Source organism: Carassius carassius, chromosome 4 (assembly GCF_963082965.1).
Source record: "Carassius carassius chromosome 4, fCarCar2.1, whole genome shotgun sequence".
NCBI lineage: Eukaryota > Metazoa > Chordata > Actinopteri > Cypriniformes > Cyprinidae > Carassius > Carassius carassius.
Window position 1 is genome coordinate 10,938,061 of NC_081758.1, and position 16,460 is coordinate 10,954,520.

General features: G+C 37.5%; 1 long non-coding RNA gene across 1 annotated transcript; it reads right to left on the bottom strand.

Moving 5' to 3' along the window:
• Window positions 1-10,165: 10,165 nt before the first annotated feature.
• On the bottom strand, window positions 10,166-16,460 carry LOC132133829 (uncharacterized). Its single transcript, XR_009429233.1, has 3 exons — window positions 15,655-16,460; window positions 15,292-15,420; window positions 10,166-10,380 (listed from the first exon to the last, which is right to left on the bottom strand). It is a non-coding gene; the product is annotated as an uncharacterized LOC132133829 (long non-coding RNA).

A 16,460-nucleotide genomic window follows, 5' to 3' on the forward strand; every position in this document is an offset into this window, starting at 1 on the left:
TAGTTTTGTGGAAAAAACATGAAATTAAAGACATCAGAAACGTTTAGGGTGTAAGAAAGTAGAATGGGAGGAGGACGTATCACTTTACAGTCACAAAACAGGCCTGAAATTCAAGCCTAGTCGCCCACAGACAGTCTGTCATCAGCGTTTCCCTGCCAAATTAATTCTGAGACCTTCATCACCCCCACACCACGGCTACTGGCAGAGACTATGACCAGGAGAAAGTGAAGCAGAAGGAGGTACAGCTAAATTAGAGTCATGTTAGACCCAGGGTCGGCGGCAGCTCAGCCAGGGCGGCAAGAGAGAGAGAAGGCAAGAGAAAGAGAGAGAGAGAAAGAGAGAATTATTCATTTATTTGTTTGTTTTACATTAGGTTACAATTATCGCACTTATATCAACAGCATTTTTTCCCCAATCCATTAGTATCAATTTAAATTAAATTAAAAATTTTAATAAAAATTCCCGCCCGGCCACGCCCTATTAGTTATATGCGTGCAAAATATTTTCCAAAAAATGTCAAAACTAATAAAATTATCTGGTCATGAGTACAAAAGACTACGGCTTTTAAATGAGCAAGCACTGGAGAAATAAAGAGGCTTCTTTTTTAAATGCATCGCCTCCGTTCCGTGGAAGAGCGCGCGTCAAGCCAGCCGCCAAGTAGAAAAGCACGGTCAATCAAGCCGCCACGTTATTTCTAGGGTCGCGTATAAACTGCGTATTACAGTAATACCGTCAGAGAACTGATCTGAAAGCAGTGCTCTTCCACCAACACACAGTCTGTTACTGTCTGATGCTGAATATCAAAATAAAAACCCTCTAATACTCATATTACAAAATAAGAACAATAATATATGCTTGCTGCATCTCTACATTCGAAAAGCTATAAAAATAAAAGTTCTAGTGCACAGACTGGTTCCACCTCAGAAGGTACAGTGCCAGCTGCATGCTGCTGCATCTACTTTCAAAAATCTATAAAAAAAAAGTTATTTTATGTTTTATGTTTTGATTTTAAACATTTCAATCGTAAGAATCTGCTGTAAATAATGATATGACATTTTCCACAATCAGAGCATGAGTTATGAAATGACCAGCATAAAAATCCACGAGAAAGTTACACAATGTGCACGCTTGAAGTTTATAATTCGATGATGAATATCTTTAGATCTATGACAGATTATGGTAAACTCTTTTTAATAAGGACAATTTCCTGAAAATAATGACATCCAATTATGAGCATGTTTCGAGAAGTTACGAATAAAAACTTGTTGCATTGGGCCTTTTTTTCTTTGCTGTGCCATATGTGCCCCTGTGGCCCCGTCTGATTTAATGTGTTGTGCTTTATGAGGAATATCTATATATTTTTTTATGAGGAATATCGATCTGATTGACTGATTATGGTAAATTTTGGATTATTAATCGGAAGAATTTTCTGAAAAGAATGTGCCATTTTTCAAGATTTATGCATGTTTGGCAGGAGTGCAACCTCTGATTTTTTTTTTATATATACAGGTCCTTCTCGAAAAATTAGCATATTGTGCTAAAGTTCATTATTTTCCATAATGTAATGATAAAAATTAAACTTTCATATATTTTAGATTCATTGCACACCAACTGAAATATTTCAGGTCTTTTATTGTTTTAATACTGATGATTTTGGCTTACAGCTCATGAAAACCCAAAATTCCTATCTCAAAAAATTAGCATATCATGAAAAGGTTCTCTAAACGAGCTATTAACCTAATCACAGAGGTGGGTAGTAACGAGTTACATTTACTTCGTTACATTTACTTGAGTAATTTTTTGGGGTAACTAATACTTTTCGGAGTATATTTAAAGATGGGTACTTTATACTCTTACTTGAGTAAATTTTTGGGGGAAAATCTGTACTTTTACTTCGTTACTGTGGGCGACGCTCCTCTCGTTACTTTATCTTAAAGCAATAAATGTTATAAATGCTGTAGTTTATTCCAAACGCGCCGTCTACTTTTCTCTGGGCAATGAGTGATGCTCATTCGCGAATGATTCATTCTTTTGAGTCAATTCTGTTCAATGGCTTGATCAAACCAATTGGCAAACGAGTGAATTGGTTCATGAATCAGTTTGGATGATTCGTTCAGTTCCCTGCCGCACCGTACGCGCTGAGCGTCTGAAGCGGTTCACTCAGAGTCAGAGTTGTAATGTTTAAGAACAGAAAGAGCGTTGAAAACGTGGATATGGAACTGCATTGAATTGAAAGCAAATCTGCAAAGGCTATTATTTGCTAGCGATGGAGATCCTTATTAGATGAACACCGCGTGTGCTGTCTACTGTTTAACAGGTAATAACTTGGGCTACATTCGATTACAGTACACGATACCACTGTGACATTAGTTTGTTGTACGTGTGTGGCTTATAACAGAGGGGGGTCAAGTTGAATGCAGCTTCCAAAAGACAAAAAATAGAGATAGATGTGTTTTTACAGCACTGCGCATTATAACCAATCACACATGATTCTTTTGAGCTTATTAAAGCATTGGCCAATCAGAGGCGTTCCGATGAGTCATCGCTAAAATGCCGGTGCTTCCTTCACTCGCTCACTAACTGAATACCTCTTTCTGGCGAATTCTCTCGTCAGAAACAACTAAGTGCAGATGTGTGTACGAATCTATAATTAAGATATTGATTTCACAGTGTTAACAGTTTCAGTGATTTTAATGGGAGTTTCTGAGAGTGATTGAAATCTAGACTGTCAGTGAAAATGATCTTTAATAATGTAAATGTTATTTGCCCTCTTTCTGTACAATGAAAGATTAGTAGCAATATTTATATCACATTAACTTTCAATGTTAAATTCACATTTAATATAAAGTCAGTCATATTAAAAATATGTTATGGCATGACACCTATATCTGTTACTTAAGTAAACAGACAGGGTTTTATAATAAATTACATAAATTGGTAGCCTGACTACGTCAGACTTCCTACTTCCGCTCAATTTCATTTCGCTTCTGTACTCTGTCTACGAAGCAAAGTGAAGTAGCAGAGTCTGGTATTACCAGGCTAATAAATTGAAGTAAAGGCTGATGAAATATATACATTTATACACACACACATACATTACATACATTTTATCTATACATCTAAATAAAAATAGGCTCAGCCTATATATGACCCAAAGTAACTAGTAACTAACTACTTGAGTAGATTTTTTATCCGATACTCTTTTACAGTTTTTGGGTACTCTACCCACCTCTGCCTAATCATCTGACTAACTAATTAACTCTAAACACCTGCAAAAGATTCCTGAGGCTTTTAAAAACTCCCAGCCTGGTTCATTACTCAAAACCGCAATCATGGGTAAGACTGCCGACCTGACTGCTGTCCAGAAGGCCATCATTGACACCCTCAAGCGAGAGGGTAAGACACAGAAAGAAATTTCTGAACGAATAGGCTGTTCCCAGAGTGCTGTATCAAGGCACCTCAGTGGGAAGTCTGTGGAAAGGAAAAAGTGTGGCAAAAAACGCTGCACAACGAGAAGAGGTGACCGGACCCTGAGGAAGATTGTGGAGAAGGACCGATTCCAGACCTTGGGGGACCTGTGGAAGCAGTGGACTGAGTCTGGAGTAGAAACATCCAGAGCCACCGTGCACAGGCGTGTGCAGGAAATGGGCTACAGAGAAGCAGCACTGGACTGTTGCTCAGTGGTCCAAAGTACTTTTTTCGGATGAAAGCAAATTTTGCATGTCATTCGGAAATCAAGGTGCCAGAGTCTGGAGGAAGACTGTGGAAAAGGAAATGCCAAAATACCTGAAGTCCAGTGTCAAGTACCCACAGTCAGTGATGGTCTGGGGTGCCATGTCAGCTGCTGGTGTTGGTCCACTGTGTTTTATCAAGGGCAGGGTCAATGCAGCTAGCTATCAGGAGATTTTGGAGCACTTCATGCTTCCATCTGCTGAAAAGCTTTATGGAGATGAAGATTTCGTTTTTCAGCACGACCTGGCACCTGCTCACAGTGCCAAAACCACTGGTAAATGGTTTACTGACCATGGTATTACTGTGCTCAATTGGCCTGCCAACTCTCCTGACTTGAACCCCATAGAGAATCTGTGGGATATTGTGAAGAGAAAGTTGAGAGACGCAAGACCCAACACTCTGGATGAGCTTAAGGCCGCTATTGAAGCATCCTGGGCCTCCATAACACCTCAGCAGTGCCACAGGCTGATTGCCTCCATTCCACGCCGCATTGAAGCAGTCATTTCTGCAAAAGGATTCCCGACCAAGTATTGAGTGCATAACTGAACATAATTATTTGAAGGTTGACTTTTTTTTGTATTAAAAACACTTATATGCTAATTTTTTGAGATAGGAATTTTGGGTTTTCATGAGCTGTATGCCAAAATCATCAGTATTAAAACAATAAAAGACCTGAAATATTTCAGTTGGTGTGCAATGAATCTAAAATATATGAAAGTTTAATTTTTATCATTACATTATGGAAAATAATGAACTTTATCACAATATGCTAATTTTTTGAGAAGGACCTGTATATATATATATATATATATATATATATATATATATATATATATTTATATTAATTCATTTATATTTTGCTTAGCTACATGTCATAATTAATTTTTATGTATTATAGCTTTATGAGAGACATCTTAGGATCTAAATGATGGATTTTCTGCAAATAACGAAATCGCCATTACAGATACCTTTGATGTTTTTTTTTTTTTTTTTTGCCAAGCTCCTGTGTAGTTTAATGCGTGTTATAACTTCATGAGGAATATCTTTAGATAATGACGGATTATGGTGATTTTGGGCTCTTTTTAATCAGGAGAATCTAAATAATGGTGTTTATTTTTGTTTTATGTTTTAGGAGCAAAAAAAAATAAATCCCAGAAATAATATTACTTACATTCATTAGAGCTGAGATATTCTAAGCTTTTAAATATTTTTTTGGTTATTTCATTCATGGGTTACTTACTAATTTGATTATTTTTCATGCAGGAGGTGTTCTTCCACTTTCATTTTTATTTTACTTTTTTAAATTATTATTTTTTTGCAGCCATCAAAATTAAAACGTGTTTATATTTACAAAATATATTTAATCTTTTAAATTCTTTTATTTGTACTTTTGTTAATTAAATAACAGTTAAGATAAGATTTTATTGTTAAACATTTACAAAAACTCCAACCAATAATATATTTGTCATTAAATGATTAAACTTTCATCCGAAACATCACATGGTTTTCTTGTTGTGACTTTTACACAAGTTTAAATATTTAATAACCATTAAAAAAAAAAATTCTATTTTGTATTTTTTAAAGTCATCAAAACAGTTGGATCATAATATGAAAGTAGACTTTGATTTTTATTCTTAGTATTTTTTTCATTTATCTAGATTTCTCACAATCCAAAATTATGATTCAGTGAATTGTGATGGCTTTAAGACCTCTTCCCACAATATTAAATAAAGCAGTGTAAATTTTTTATACTTTGCTTTATTCCATGAGCAAGCAGAGTACGAACAATGTTTAAAGGGTTAGTTCACACAGATAGCAAAATTATGTCATTAATAACTCACCCTCATGTTGTTTCAAACCTGTAAAACCTCAGTTTATCTTGGGAACACAGTTTAAGATATTTTAGATTTAGTCCGAGAGCTCTCAGTCCCTCCTTTGTCCAGAAAGGTAAGAAAAACATCATCAAAGTAATCCATGTGACATCAGAGGGTCAGTTAGAATTTGAAGCATCGAAAATACATTTTGGTCCAAAAATAGCAAAAACTATGACTTTTTCAGCATTGTCTTCTCTTCCGTGTCTGTTGTGAGAGAGAGTTCAAAACAAAGCAGCTGGATATCCGGTTCGCGAATCATTCAGTTCACCGAATCGAACTGAATCGTTTTAAACGGTTTGCATCTCTAATACGCATTAATCCAAAAATGACTTAAGCTGTTAACTTTTTTAATGTGGCTGACACTCCCTCTGAGTTCAAACAAACCAATATCCCGGAGTAATTCATGTACTCAAACAGTGCACTGACTGAACTGCTGTGAAGAGAGAACTGGAGATGAACACCGAGCCGAGCCAGATAATGACTCGTTCATGAGTCAAGAACCGTTTCTGTCAGACGCGTCCGATTCGAGAACCGAGGAGCTGATGATACTGCGCATGTGTGATTCAGCGTGAAGCAGACCGACACACAGAGCGTCTGAACTGAACTGATTCTTTTGGTGATTGATTCTGAACTGATTCTGTGCTAGTGTTATGAGCGCGGGTAAACCGAAGGCTTGAATCAAGGGCAATCATCGCAAATGACACCATTATACGTCGAGCGCAAAAGAACCGGTGAACCGTTTTCTTTAACCGGTCTATTGAATCGAACTGTCCGAAATAACTACTGGTGATCCGAAAACCGATGCAACCGGTTCTTGACTCGTGAACGAATCATTATCTGGCTCGGCTCGGTGTTCATCTTCAGTTCTCTCTTCACAGCAGTTCAGTCAGTGCACTGTTTGAGTACATGCATTACTCCAGGATATTGGTTTGTTTGAACTCAGAGGGAGTGTCAGCCACATTAAAAAAAAAAGTTAACAGCTTAAGTCATTTGTGGATTAATGCGTATTAGAGATGCGAACCGTTTAAAACGATTCAGTTCGATTTGGTGAACTGAATGATTCGTTCGCGAACCGGATATCCAGCTGCTTTGTTTTGAACTCTCTCTCACAACAGACACGGAAGAGAAGACAATGCTGAATAAAGTCGTCGTTTTTGCTATTTTTGGACCAAAATGTATTTTCGATGCTTCAAAAAATTCTAACCGACCCTCTGATGTCACATGGACTACTTTGATGATGTTTTTCTTACCTTTCTGGACATGGACAGTATACCGTACACACAGCTTCAATGGAGGGACTGAGAGCTCTCGGACTAAATCTAAAATATCTTAAACTGTGTTCCAAAGATAAAAGGTTTTACGGGTTTGAAACAACATTAGGGTAAGTTATTAATTACATAAATTTGCTATCTGGGTGAACTAACCCTTTAAGTAATGAAATCTGAAAACAGCAGAAGTCAACAAATTAAAATGGGGAAAAAAAAATACCAGAAAATAAATTGATAAGCTACTAAAGTGACAAAGTGGCACTTCTCCGGGTGTGTGTTCACTGTGCACTTTGGATGGGTTAAATGCAGAGCACGAACTCTGAGTATGGGTCATACTTGGCTGTTTATCATGTTATCTTATCTCTCTCTTTTTTTTCCTTTTTTTTGGAAATTAATCCATATATGATATGTTTTATAAATATTACTAGTCATGATAGTTTTTTGTAAAATTCAGTGAAATGAGCCATTGTACTTATCGGAAGCCAAAAATCATATCTTTGAGGGACATGGAAAAAGTATTGGATTATAGGAAAGTCTTAGAATAACTTTTATGTTCCACAGAAGAAATAAAATCCTGCAGGTTTGGAAAGACATGAAAATGAGTACTCCGTGATTACTTGATTATGAAGTTCTTGATTTTGGTGAACTATCCTTTAAGTAAAATACAAATACATCCCTTTAAGTAAAATCAAATACATTACTATATGCATGAAAAGTATACTTAAGATATTACTTATCACTAGATTATAGAAAAACATTCTCTTATTTAGAGGGTAAGTGTAATGCAGAGATGTACTTAATGAATAATTTTTTATTATTATTTTTTTTTTGCCAGACTTCAGTTGAGGCGGCGTACCCTTCTCACACGTAAAAGTACACGACTGTCGACTTCGGCAGGTAATCCTGTCACATTCCACTCGCCATAGACCATGTTTATAATGAGAATAATGAATGAATAATGACGCACCATCAGTGAGCGCAGGAACGCGCTGAAGACATCTACAGTGGATTTTCCTCCACAAAAACATGTAGGCTTATCCTAATCTCTGCGAGTAAAGGTTTTTCAAATGATAACTAAATATTCATTGAGTCTTAAATGTATAATGCGGACAGAGTATTTACGATAATGTTGGCATTATTATTTTATCAAATATCATCTGCTAGTGTGAAGCAAATCCGGTGGAGCCTATATCTTAATTTCGTTATTGCCAAATACCCATCTTAATTTAAAATTTATCTTAATTTAATTTGTTAAAAATGACTTGTTTTTATTGGAGCTCTGGAGAACGCAGTTTCTCAAAGCTTAAACTGATTAAAAAATTATCTCCGAACGAAGTACAAGTTAACTCGAGGACGCAATCAAAACGTTTGCCGCTGCGCAAGCCCGACGCGCACGCTTCTAAAATGTAGGCTATTGGTTGTGTGAATGTATGTTTGTGTGTATCAGTCAAGAAAAAAATCGAAACCTCCAGTACTTAAGAGCTAAAAAGTTGTGTGCTTATGTTTAGTTTTATTCTGTAGCTACACTATTTATTATAAAACAGAAATCATATGCAGCTGTTGCATTGTGTAGGCTACTTTTTTCACGCTGCAGTATGAAAAAAAACCTTGTGAAACCATGCGTACACGTTTTTCTTTTTTTTTTGTGTAATTTTATAGATTTTTTTTAAATTGTTTACATGCATCTTAAGTATACCAAAGTGTGAGTGTGAGGTGGGGGCGGCACGATCGTGCTCTGCCTACAGCGGCATTTGAGCTTGCACCGGCCCTGGTTAGACCTAATGAGGGTTAATGAGATCTGGTGACCCGTTTCCTCAGATGTCGTGTCTTTAGCAGGGGTTGAGCTGATCACCTGAGCCAAAATGGTGTAAAAAAAAAAAAAAAAAAAAAACTCCATCATACACTTTACACCAGCAGATGACAGCACAGAGCAAAGTATGGACACTTGTACAGCTGTCGGTTGTAACTCACTAAACACTTTTAAGAATTTTCTTTTGCTTTGCCATCTCTAAATGTTGAAGTTGTGTTATGCAATGACATAAGAGAATGATGGGACAGAATATTTTCCTCAGAATAGCTGTTTCAGTTGCTGCAAGCATATTTGTACGTCTCTGATTTCACATGTTGGCTGTGTGGATGAAGAAATCCTAGTTTAGGGGCCGTTCACATATCGCGCCTAAAAACGCGTGGAAAACGCTAGACGCGCCGCTTTCCCCTTCTTTCCAAAGCGCTCGGGCAGCAGCGCTCCTGAGGCGTCTGCTGTTGCTAAGCAACAATGACGCGCTCTCTCCATGAAGACGTGGAAATTTCAGCAAAGGATAAATGGATTTGCAGCACAAAAAATCGCTTTCAGTAGCTCTGCTACTAAATTTATTTCAAAATGGCAATCCATATACAGCTATGATCAGCTGTTCCTTCATCTTGGCTGAGCTTTGAATGTTATTACGGGAAAGGATGAAGCTGAATGTTTAGTTCTTGTCACATGACCTGCGGTGCGCTTGCGGCATTCTGAAAAGTTGAGATGTTTTTAACTCGATGCGGTGCGGACGCGCCTGGAAAAAACGGGCGCGTCGCACCGCGTGCGCATCAGAAGAAACAAAGGAACACAAGACAAAGTTATTAGAAGCACTATGAAACTGAATCCAGTATGCTAACATCGCAATAAAGTCCTCAGAAGCTTTTGGCTACACTAAATATTTACAATGTTTCTTAAACATTTTAATAAAGTTCATAAAGCAAATTTCCTGTAGATAAATACACATTTGTTTTTTCCACACCTGGTCAAAACTGCATTGTTAAGAGAGAGAGAAAAAGATGACAAAACATTTGTTGTGTAAGAGTGTGCGTACACTTATAATTTGGTTCTTTTGGTCCAGACCTAAGAAGAAAACGTTGTATTTTGTCCTGGGTCGCTTGGCTTCAACACTGAACCTAAAGATACAAAACAAAAGATATAAAGATACAGTCACAACCTGACTGGACAGATTTAATGATGTGTATTTTGCGATCTTACCGAACATCTGAAACTGTATGGAATTACATTTGTTTCAATAATAACGAACGAAGCTTTATAAAACTGAACGTAACTTTTTCAGAAACTATCAAAAATATGCCATTACAAAAGAAGAAAAAAAAACAATTTAAACGAAAATAATGAACTCAGTCGCACAAATTTAACAGGCTCTTCAAATATACTTCATTCTTTGTTAATGTTTTTCAAAGATTCGTTTTCTCTAATCGTGGATTCTGAATTCATTGTCACAGATTTCGCTAATCATGGATTCTAAGATTTCTTAGCAAGGCCACTTGAGAGATTCTGAATCATACAATGGCAATTTGCATACCCAACAAGCAAGAACCACAAGTCCACAACAAATGAGCCATTTGGGAGAACTGAGTTGGGTTCAACTGCAAATGCATAACGAAGCAATGACTCGTACCGATGGCAGTGAAGACAATGAAGCTCATGTGATCTGACGCCTGATACAGTTGGATATTGCAGTGACCTCAGTGAAATGCTTTTGGGCTCACTGCAGGAGCAAATCACAGCAGAGACATTCTGGGAATCACAAAAAAAACATGATGTAAGTTCCAGAGTGTTGAGGAACTTGTTCTTGTGATTGTGAGGAAAAAAACTGACTCACAGTTTGAGTAAGGAAGGATCAAGTTGTTTCCTATTTCCTTGTTGATTTGTTTAATTTACTCATTTGTTACTTGGGAGGTAATGTATTGTGTGCTGCTTTTCATACTGCTTTTCCAAGTGATGTCACATTCTCAAAGGCTTCAAACAAACTTACAGTACCATCACTATAACAATGTTACACCCAAGTCACTGAAACCCACTGAATAAGAGATAGAGAGAGAGAGAGAGAATGACAGTGAATCACTTAGTGAGGAATGCATGTTTGACTAGGGAACAAAAGGTTTTCCTGTTGGCTTTTTTGGGTCACTGCCACAGGATTTGAATGGAATCGTAATACCACGACGGTGTCCACACTGGGTCACATGACTAAATGGCCCAACTGCTGATGTGTTTGAAATCATGAGCCATTTACGGTTTATTTTTAGTCAATATTATATTCAACTTCAGGACGAAACACATGCTGTATAATCTCTGCAATGATCATCTTGTTGAGGAGAGGTGAGCTATTTTTGGAAGCAATACCATTTAGGATTTTTTGCCTGGTGGATGATAAAATGTTTAAAGGAAAGTCCCGTAGACTGAATGAGGGACCCAAGTCATGTCAAGCCAATGTCAATGTCACCTTTATTTATATAGCGCTTTAAACAAAATACATTGCGTCAAAGCAACTGAACAACATTCATTAGGAAAACAGTGTCAATAATGCAAAAATGATAGTTAAAGGCAGTTCATCATTGGATTCAGTTATGTCATCTATGTTCAGTTAAATAGTGTCTGTGCATTTATTTGCAATCAAGTCAACGATATCGCTGTAGATGAAGTGTCCCCAACTAAGCAAGCCAGAGGCGACAGCGGCAAGGAACCGAAACTCCATCGGTGACAGAATGGAGAAAAAAACCTTGGGAGAAACCAGGCTCAGTTGGGGGGCCAGTTCTCCTCTGACCAGACGAAACCAGTAGTTCATTTCCAGGCTGCAGCAAAGTCAGATTGTGCAGAAGAATCATCTGTTTCCTGTGGTCTTGTCCTGGTGCTCCTCTGAGACAAGGTCTTTACAGGGGATCTGTATCTGGGGCTCTAGTTGTCCTGGTCTCCGCTGTCTTTCAGGGATGTAGAGGTCCTTTCTAGGTGCTGATCCACCATCTGGTCTGGATACGTACTGGATCCGGGTGACTGCAGTGACCCTCTGATCTGGACACAGACTGGATCTGGTGGCCACGGTGACCTCGGAACAAGAGAGAAACAGACAAATATTAGCGTAGATGCCATTCTTCTAATGATGTAGCAAGTACATAGGTTGTTATGGGAAGTGTTTCCGGTTCCGGTTTACCTAATTAATGCAGCCTAAAAATCCTTTAACGGATTTGGATAATAAAAGCATATTAGTATGTTATGTGTAAGCCAGGTTAAAGAGATGGGTCTTTAATCTAGATTTAAACTGCAAGAGTCTGTCTGCCTCCCGAACAATGTTAGGTAGGTTATTCCAGAGTTTGGGCGCCAAATAGGAAAAGGATCTGCCGCCTGCAGTTGATTTTGATATTCTAGGTATTATCAAATTGCCTGAGTTTTGAGAACGTAGCGGACGTAGAGGATTATAATGTAAAAATTTCAAGCCTGTGAAAGCTGCCCACCACATCATTGCAAACACATAGGATGTGTCTCAATCCACTCCTCAGCGCATGAATCAGTATATAGGCTAGTGTACACAAATCAGGACCCTGGCTCACTACACACTGCGACAGTTATTACTCAATTTCCAGCAACATGACTTTGAACAATATCACCAATGGTATTAATCAACAAAAGGCAGGACCTATGCTTGACCTATCCTATGATATTATTTTTTATACGCTTTTTCAAGGAGCAAACGTTCCAGTGTACTGGAAGGAATTTGCAATTGAGACAGCCCTTAAAATGGCAGAATCCCTGATCAGTGAACTGACTACTGAACCAGGGAGCTGATTGAGACGCACCAATAATAACACCGTGGAAACAACAACACTCTTAGCATCCACATACAGCAACACCTTCACAGTCACCCACAACAACCAGACTGCAATGTGTTACTATAACTTACGATAACACATGATGTACTTGCTACATCATTAGAAAATGGCATCTACGCTAATATTAATCTGTTTCTCTCTTATTCTGAGGTCACCGTAGCCACCAGATCCAGTACGTATCCAGACCAGATGGTGGATCAGCATGAATCCACCATCAGCGGAGACCAGGACAACTAGCTGAGCCCCAGAGACAGATCCACAGTCAAGATCTTGTCTCAGACGACCACCAGGACAAGACCACAGGGAACATAACAGTTGAGTCCTCTGCACAATCTGACTTTGCAGCAGCCTGGTATTGAACTACTGGTTTCGTCTAGTCAGAGGAGAACTGCCCCCCCCCAACTGAGCCTGGTTTCTCCCAAGGATTTTTCTCCATTCTGTTTTGGTTCCTTGCCACTGTTGCCTCTGGCTTGCTTAGTTGGGGACACTTAATATCCAGCGATATCCTTGACTTGATTGCACAAATACTCTTTAAACTGAACTGGAGGATGACATCACTGAATTCAATGATGAACTGCCTTTAACTGAAAATGTAATGTTTACTATGGTCATTTAGCATTATTGACACACTACTTTCATATTTAATACTGTAAAGTGCTTTGACACAATATGTATTGTTAAAAGCACTATATAAATAAAGGTGACTTGACTTTTAAAAAAAAAACATCTATAGTAAGCAAAAAAAGCGTATGGCTGCCGTACGCAATGAAGGAGATGAATAAGATATAATGGATTTCAATGGAAGAGAGGCTTCACTATGATGAATAAACTACTTTTGTGCGAAATCAGGTTATTTAATGAATCAACAGGCTGGTAACTGGCTAATCTTCAACATTAATTTTGGATTGATCTTTTTTTATAATGCTGTTTTATAAGAGAAGTCACTGAAATTTCGCAATGATTCAGTTTATGGCAATTCTCATTCATTTCTATGGTATCCACAAACAGTGACTAACACACAACTTTGACAGAAATTCAATGATGTCAAGGCTGTGATGTGATTAGTTGTTACTCAGGCCATGGGTACATGAAGTTCAACACCGTCTTTGTTTTTCTATGATGATTTTTGTGTTGTGTTGTGTTGTTAGCTGAACTATGAGGTGGCTTAAATAGACGCGCAAATACAGAGTCATGAAGGATGCTTTTGATCATTTCTTTTGTTTTGGTCTGCCGAACCACTCTAGTCCTTTGTTGCTGATGTTTGCATGAGCTGTTACTAGGACTACCTTTAACTGAAGAGATCTGAACAGCCTCTTGAGCTCTTTTTAAACCCCTTTAACCTCTGAAATCAGAACCCGGCCAGACACAGCCTTGTTTATATTTGCTTTAACTTCAATCAAGTGAGGTAAAATGTGGGTGCACCTCAAGCAGCATCATTTTTAGCTCGCTACAGTGTCCACATTCTCAGGCCTTGAAAAGAATGTGTTGGAACCAGTATGTGTGCATTGATATTGTGTTTTGTCATTGAATGCCCTATGACGCCATTTGTATCAGGACAATCTGTGCTTACAGTACACAGTTCGATCAAAGAATAACTAAGCATTGAAACTGAAATGTAATATGTATTTGCACATTTACAACATTTGCAAATGAAAATGCCACGTCAGTGTATTTTGTTTCAGTTTTCGGTCCCTCCACTGAAAGTCCATGAAAGCAAAAATGTGATGCTTCAAAAAAATAAAAATAAAAATACATTGTAAAGAATCATATGAACCAAGCCGTTTAATCCGACTATTATTTACATTGATCAATGCACATACTGTACATAGAGAATATCAAATATGATACATTTGATGAACTTTTTGAAGAGTCAAACTTTTGGGTGCATGGACTTTCAATGAAGAGCAGAAATTGCAGGTTTCAATAAAAATAGCTTAATTTGTGATTTGAAGATGAATGAAAATTTTATAAGGCATGAGGGTGAGTAACTGATCACAGATTTTCCATTCGGTGAACCTTTTAAAAGGTACAAATTTGCAACATAGTCTCTCAAACTAATTTGAGCTCATAAACGCTGAATGACTATAAATAAACAATTATTAAAATGTTGTAAAATAGTTTTAGATGAAGCACAACATGCCACATTGCAGGACACTACCCATACATATGTTTTCACAACTTTTGTGGCATTACAAATACATCATGTCTGAACAAAATTTGATGACATAAAGCTAGCATTCTTTACTCTTTACTCTTCCAACAACAACCGAACCCTGACAGATTATTTAATTCTCTCCAGGCATTTCAAAAACCGCAGCAACCTTTTAAAATTAACATTTTCCATTGAGCAGTAGCTTAAAAGTCAGTTCTGTTAATGTTTAACGAAGTTAAAACAAGGCTGTGGACAACAGGCTGTGTACTCCTCTCATGCCAAGCAATCTAATGTTTGAACAAAAGATAACCATCTTACACAACAGCATCCATAGCCCTGTTAGAATATCATTTTCAGGACACAGTGGATACTTTGGGTTTTCGTTTGCTCAGAAGTATATTTTATATTATCTTGTCTTGCAACTTGTCGTCATACTTTAATCTTAATAGTGAATTCATCATTAACATTCCTGAACTGAGTCTAACCAACCTCCTCCCCCATCTCACACACACACACACACACACACAAAGCTTGAACGCCCAAGGGTGGAGTTACACACACACTGCCATGTTTAAACAAGCCTCATTCCCTCCCATCTGGTAGCTCAGGTTTGTCTCACCTTATTTCGGAAACACAGAAGAACAGAAGTCACAGCAGAAACCGCGTGCAGCTGTGAAAACCGATTCCCACCAAACAAATCTCCGCCAGGCCACTGCCGGTAAGCACTTTCTCTGTTTTTCAGTGGTCTCTGACAAAGGAAAAGTTAATTATTATTATTATTATCATTATTATTTTACAAGTAAATGAGAGGTCTTCGGGTCTAAGAATGCTTTGGAGGGAAAAAAAAATAGTTAAAATAATCTTGTAATATTTATTTACAATACCAAGAGATCATAATATCATTTAAAAAAATTACCAATAAAAGTTGAAATAACAAACTTTTACATAATTTTTAATGTTACAAAAAATATTTAATTAATACCTTAATTCAAGCAGTATCAGACTCGAAATCGTGCTGTTTTCCGAGCATCAAGATAAAGGCTGCTGATAACCACTGGCCTGCTGTTAGAAAAACCACAAATAGCGTGCTATTGTGAAATTGATTTTATACAGCAGTTGAATAAACAATAAGCCACACTTAAACCAAATATTTCGCCTGTTTCTCAGCCAATAAAGATTCCAGGCGAAGCAAGATCAGCTGTGTGCAAATTTAAAACACGTAAGTGACGTTCATGATTGGATCAATGTGTTTGAAAGAATCGGTTCAGTGAATGATTCAATGTATCATTGGCCGAATTCCGACTAGCATTCTACTATCGTACTCCTACTTTTTTCTGCCGTATTTTTACAAATGACATGAAATTCTAAGAGTAGTATGTTATTCCGAGTTTTACAGCCAGTCACTTGTTTTGTTCATGAATGAATCAATGTCTTTGAGCGAATCGGTTGAGTGACTGATTCAATGAGTCACTCATAAAGACAGAAAGACTTGTCGCCACCTACTGGTATAATTGATGTAGACCTGCAGAAAGAACACATGAACGTACAGCATGGATTGCCGCTTATGCAAATTGCGCGACCAGAACTAAAGGCCCCTTCACACCTAGGAAGATAACCATAAATAAAAGGTTTTAATATTCGTTCTTATTAGAATATATCAGGAACGCCCACATCATAACTATAAACATTATCAGTGTGGACTCCAATATAGTTATGGTTGTTATTGCGACGGGGCTTTTTATTTGTTTTTAAGATGTTCTATCAAGCAATCCCTCATTTGCTAAGCAC